Source organism: Melanotaenia boesemani, chromosome 9 (genome assembly GCF_017639745.1).
Source record: "Melanotaenia boesemani isolate fMelBoe1 chromosome 9, fMelBoe1.pri, whole genome shotgun sequence".
NCBI classification, from domain to species: Eukaryota; Metazoa; Chordata; class Actinopteri; order Atheriniformes; family Melanotaeniidae; genus Melanotaenia; species Melanotaenia boesemani.
Genome location: NC_055690.1, coordinates 9363707 through 9369621, shown reverse-complemented (window position 1 = coordinate 9369621; position 5915 = coordinate 9363707). Strand labels below are relative to the sequence as shown.

General features: G+C 40.2%; 1 pseudogene; it reads right to left on the bottom strand.

The window, feature by feature from the left end:
* Positions 1 to 2156: 2156 nt before the first annotated feature.
* On the bottom strand, positions 2157 to 2305 carry LOC121646765 (annotated as a pseudogene).
* Positions 2306 to 5915: the final 3610 nt, after the last annotated feature.

Below are 5915 nucleotides of genomic sequence, written 5' to 3'. Positions count from 1 at the left end.
ATCTGCCATCATCGTATCCAAGATGTCTCTGCACTCCTTAGTAGTAGTTGGTTGATGTATTTCTTTAAACTGGTCCTCCTGGGTCTCCTCTGCTGGCTTCCCAAATGCACTAGGCATGCAAGAAGAAGACGCCGATGGGGGGGGATTCTCAATAAGAGTGGAAGGGGGGGACTCTTCCGTCTGAAGGGAAATCCCTCTGTCATGGTCTGTCATCGCTTTTATAGTTGGGGGAGGAGTTTCCTCCTCCATCTCCTCCTCCTGTTGACTCATAGTTGGGGCCTCGTTGATTGGGGCCAGCTGTTCCTCATTATCCTCAATGTCAGCATTGTCACCAGCTGATTGTAATTGTTGCCCTTCTGGTGCCTCTTGTGATTCCACTGCACGGGCTTTGGCTTTGTTAGCATATGATTGTGGGCATGACCGAAAAGAGTGCGTTTCTGATAAACATAAATTGCATTTCCTGGGCAAAATACAGTTCTTTGTGGCATGCTCATTACTATTACAGTTCCTGCAATGAATACTGGTACAAGCCGTGGCCAAATGTGACTGAGAGCCACATTTTCTACAAGTTTTTGGCTGTCCAGGGTAGAAAACATAACCTCTTATTGCCCCCAATTGGATAATTTGGGGTAAGTGAATAATGTTCCCAGTGTGTTCGTCTGTCTGTAGTTGGACATAGAAACGTCTTGCCCCAGTTCCAATTCCATCTTGGTCCCGTAACTCCATGCCTCTTAAAACTTTACATTTCAAGGCTAGCCAGGTTTGAATGTCATCCATTCTTACCTGTTCTGAATACATGATCACAGTCACGGCCTTTGGTTCCCTCTCCGATAGCGGGGTCATTGCTATATCCTTCAGGTAGGGTTTGGAGTCCTTTTGAGAATTGAAGGATTGAATACAACTCTCAAAATGTGCGTGCGTAGCAAAGATCACTTCAAAGGTCTTTTTCCCAGGTAAGGCAAAAATGTAGTCCACTTCTATTGGCTTAAATCCAAGTCCTTTTTGAACAATGATCCTACTGAACTGTAGTCTATCCATTTCTGCGTCTCCTTGCAAATCAAAACGTACTGCGTTCCGCCTGGAACCAGTAAAATTGAAGGCCATTTTTTAGCCGACACACACTCTACAGGTAGAAGATAAACCAAACAACCACTCAGGTGATCATGGTGTCTCCCCTGCCAGGTAAGTATGACTTGGACTGGCAGGAGACAGAGAGCTCCTTCCCGGGTGCTGTGCCCTGGCTGACGGAGCTGCATTGTGCCCCCTGCTGGAAAAAGCAAGCGGCTCTCCGCCCACGCCAGCCGGCCCTTCTCCGTCATCCTGTTTAGCTCCCGTCCCTCTGTTTTGTCCTTCTTTTTTTTTTTACTGTTTTGATTTTTCTCTGCGTTCATGTACCTTGGCGGGGGTGCCAGGGTTTGTTTTAGGGCTTGGTGGATAGATCCGGCTGTCAATATCATCGATAACAGGACCAGTATCGGCATCCATTGATACCGGCATGATAAGGTTGATATTTTTTCTTCACAGAGTGCTTCGTGGGGGGCAAAAAAGACAATGAATGAAACAAGACACTGAATGAGAGCCAGCCAAGAGTAGGTGTTGCTTTCGTTGAGCCAATTTGCAATCTTGACTTTATTTTTCTTTCAAACAATTGTGTAATAAAAGGAAATATAAGACTTATTTTATTATTTTGTTAGTTTACATGGTTTTACAAATAAAAAAAAAGCTTAAATTGACATTTTTTTCAGTTCTGCCATTCAGTTTCTTGATGAGAAAAATGTTTTGACAATAGTCTTTGTACTTTGTTTGATTTTGACAATAATAAGGAATATTAGAGGCAAAATGATTAAATGATTGTGAGATTTCAAGCAAAACGTGTCGGGATCAGAGTTACCCGCCCTGGATTTGGTTGGTATCAGATCGATACCAAAATTTGCAATATCACACAGCCTTCAACCTGGGAGGCCACGCCCACTTGTGCTGCGCAAGTGCCCTGCACTACTGAACGCTGACCCATGCAGCCTGCAGAAGCAGGCAGTGGCAGCTAGAAAAGCATCCCTCTTTTGGCATGCTGCTTCTATCTCGGCTACTTGCCAGCTAGCATGCTGCTGATGAGGCCGCTTTACCCCCCCGAGGCTTTGTCTTTGGACCATGCAAATAAGGGGAGAGCCCGAACGCAGTCCCCCACTACCAGAAATTATGCAGTAGAGATTCCCACATTTGGGGAATTCGCAAGGGTCAGCACGGCCGGAGTGCAATGGCCGAGCCTCGCCCTGGGTGATCCACTTTCACTTTTTCAGGTTTTTATTGTTCCAGTCACAAAGTTATTTCTTTACAAGTTCAACAAAAATTCCATCGGTCACATAATTTAAAAAAAAAAACAAAGATAAAGGGGTTTCTTAGCTAAACTTTACATAATCAAGACTACCCAAAACTCTCGCTGAATTTTCTTAAAAAAAGATAGATAATGAAAAATTAAATATTTAGGTAAAGGCAATAGATAAAAAAACAGGGAGTCCTGTGCTTAACTTTATAAACCACAGCAAAAAAGTTAAATTAAAATGTTATAAGATATATACAAAAAGAAAAAAAAACAGGCCACACATTTGAAAGAAAAATGGGCAAAAAGGACATTAATCAAGGCTTTTGAGGAGGTTCCGCATATTTACAATAATTCAAACTCTATCGGTAGCTTCCATTTTGAATACCTTTCCTTTTTTGATGTACACATTTTATCCCTGGTCATATATTCTTTAACCATATAAATTGTAGATTTTACCACCGACTCTTCAGGAATTCTAAATTTCTTAAAAACCCAAATGTTTCTTGCCTTCCATAAACCATCCTTTACACAGTTTACCACAACCCACCAACGGTAAATATTAACTGTACATCTTCCATTCAGTTCACCATACAAGATTTTTTCATAAGACAGTTGAGTGTTATACATTCCTTGTAACCAAGTTGACATGAGGACCCATACTCTCTTTGCAAAGGGGCATGACCAAATGACGTGACAAACTGATTCGTCGTCTCCACAAAGGGGTCTAGGACACTGGGCACTACGTGTCAGATCTCTTCTTTTTAAGAAGGCTCGGGTTGGTAGACATTGGTGGACCATATACCAGGCCAGATCTTTATGCATATTGTTTAGCAGCTTACAATTTACATTAATCCATGTTAACTCACACTTTTCTTTAATATATTTCCCCACTTCTGTTAAATTTTGTGTACAGTATAGTTTTCCTTCCACTTTTTGTCTTGTGATTTGTCCTGACGGAATCTCCGTCAGGTTATGTTGTAAACTCTTCTGTACCGTCTTATAAATATTAGGGCAATCTTCTGCGTAAGGAGTGTTTAAACTCACCCTTTTTCCCCATTTAAGCATGATTTGTCGTCCTATCCAAAACCTTGCAAAAAAGGTCCATGCCGTCGTATTTTCTTTTTCCAGGCAAGCTTTAAGGATCGGGGTTATGAACATGGCCTTCAATTTAGAACCAATTTCTGGGGCCGCTCTTCCCCCCTTTTCTAATGGTCTATACATGATTTCTCTTTTCAGTTTTTCATGTTGGCTACTCCATATGAAACGAAATATTATTTTCCTCAGTGTGGCTATTGTCAAAAATGGTGGAGGAAAGGTAGCTGCTAGATGGGCCAATGATGCCACGACTTCTGTTTTAATTATCAAGATTTTGCCCAACAGTGATAGTTCCCTTTCCCTCCATCGATATAATTTCCCTTGTATTTTTGGGAGTTTAGAGTTCCAGTTTTTTGCTTCCATGTCTTTTCCTATGTATATTCCCAATATTTTTATAAAGTCTGTTTTTTCTACTATGTCCCTTGTTTCTTTAGTTTCCTTCCAATTCAAGTACAGTATTTCACTCTTTTGTTCATTTACTTTCATACTAGATGCTTTGGTAAATTTTTTACAGACCCTCAACGTCTCCTGTATAGAGATGTTGTCCGACAGTAAGAGTGTTAGGTCATCCATATAAACACTTAGTTTTACCTCTGTTCCTCTACTACCTGGGAGAGTAAGTCCTCTTATCCTGTCATTCTGTCTTAAAGCGCAGACCAGAGGTTCAATGGCTAAAACAAATAGGATCGGGGAAAGAGGGCATCCCTGCCGTACTCCGGATTTTATATCCAGCTGTGCTGAAAGGGAACCATTAATCAAGATTTTACTTATACAACCTTCATACAGAAGGTATAGCCATTTTTTAATTCCTTTACTACAAAACACTTTTTCTAATGTCACTTTTATATATTTGTGGCTAATACGGTCAAAGGCTTTTTCGAGATCCAGACTAAGAATGCCAAGCGGTAATTTCCTGTCTTGGCCGTACAAGAAAGAATCTCTAACGAGGGCGAGACTATCTGTTATTTTGCGCCCTGGGACAGAACACGTTTGTTCCACACCTACTATCTTATAGATCACGTCTTGCAGCCGGAAAAATAGAGATTTTGCCAGTATTTTTACGTCAACTCCTAATAAAGTTAAAGGTCTCCAGTTCTTTAAGTTACTCTTTTTTCCTTTTTTATATAATAAAGATATCACGCCGGTGCGCATAGTTAAGGGCAGGAGGCCTCTAGACCGAGATTCTTTATATACCTGTAGTAAAATTTCTTTTAATTGGTCCCAAAAGGTAAGATAGAACTCTTTCGGGAGCCCATCTAATCCTGGTGTTTTATTGTCACTCATGCTTCGTATTGCTTGGGTGAGATCTGCCGTATCCAAGTCTTGCTCTAATAACTCTTTATCATCCTCTTCTAGTTTAGCTGTTATTTTTGAAAGAAAGGAGTCTATCTCGCTATCTTCTACGTCTTTATCTTCATATAATTTTGAGTAAAAGGAGTGAGCCTCCAAAAGGATCTCCTGTTGGTCTGTAATCTCTTTTCCTTCTGAATCATTTATTTTCATAATTATGTTTTTTGCACGGTGTACCTTTTTGAAAAAGTAACTGGTACATTTTTCATTTTCTTCTATACGTTTCTCCTTGCTTCTTACTAAGATACCCTTGCTGTCTTCGTTAAGTGTCCCCATCATTTCCGCCTTTAATTTTGTTATATCCTCTGCAACAGGAAATCCAAGTTGCAGGAGGTTATAATATCTTTGTAATTTAGCTTGTTTTCTCGAGTACCGTTTCCTCTTATACTCCGCCAGTTTCATTCCTTCTCTTTTAAAAAACCGTTGCGTTCTAAGTTTCAGGTCTTCCCACCATTCACATACAGAGTCATACAAAAATTGTAATGACAGCCATTGTTCTAACTTGGCTTTGTATTTTTCCACCACATGAGCATTTTTTAGAAAACTGGTATTCAGTTTCCACGGCCCCGATTTTATCTCATAACCATCCGACAATATAAACCTACCTGTCAACTTATTATGATCAGAGTAAGGTACTGGTGCATTTTCGACTGTAATTGGTGTAATGCCATTAGACACTAATAAGAAGTCTATCCGCGATAAGGAAGTTCCATTAGTCCATGTATAGCCTGGGTTATTTGGATACAGATATTTAAAGGAGTCCTTTAATTTACTGTTTTCTATCATTTTTTTCAATTCATGAGAACTTGCATCTAGTCGTGAAGTTGAAGACCTTGTGGACATTCTGTCTGATTTTTCTAATACACAATTAAAGTCGCCTGCAATAATAGTTCCTCTTCCACAGCACATATAAGGCTGAAGTGTTTTTAACAATACCAGCCGTTCTTGTAAAACGGCAGGACAATACACATTAATCACTCTGAAAGGGATACCATTCATTTCTATGTCAAGCAGTAATAATCTACCGTCCACTATTCTCTGTACCATCTTTATTGTCAGTAGGTTGTTATTCAAAAGGATAGCAACCCCCGATGCTCTGTTATTATTGTCTCCAGACCAGACTGATTGGCCATAAGGCCATCTATCCTGA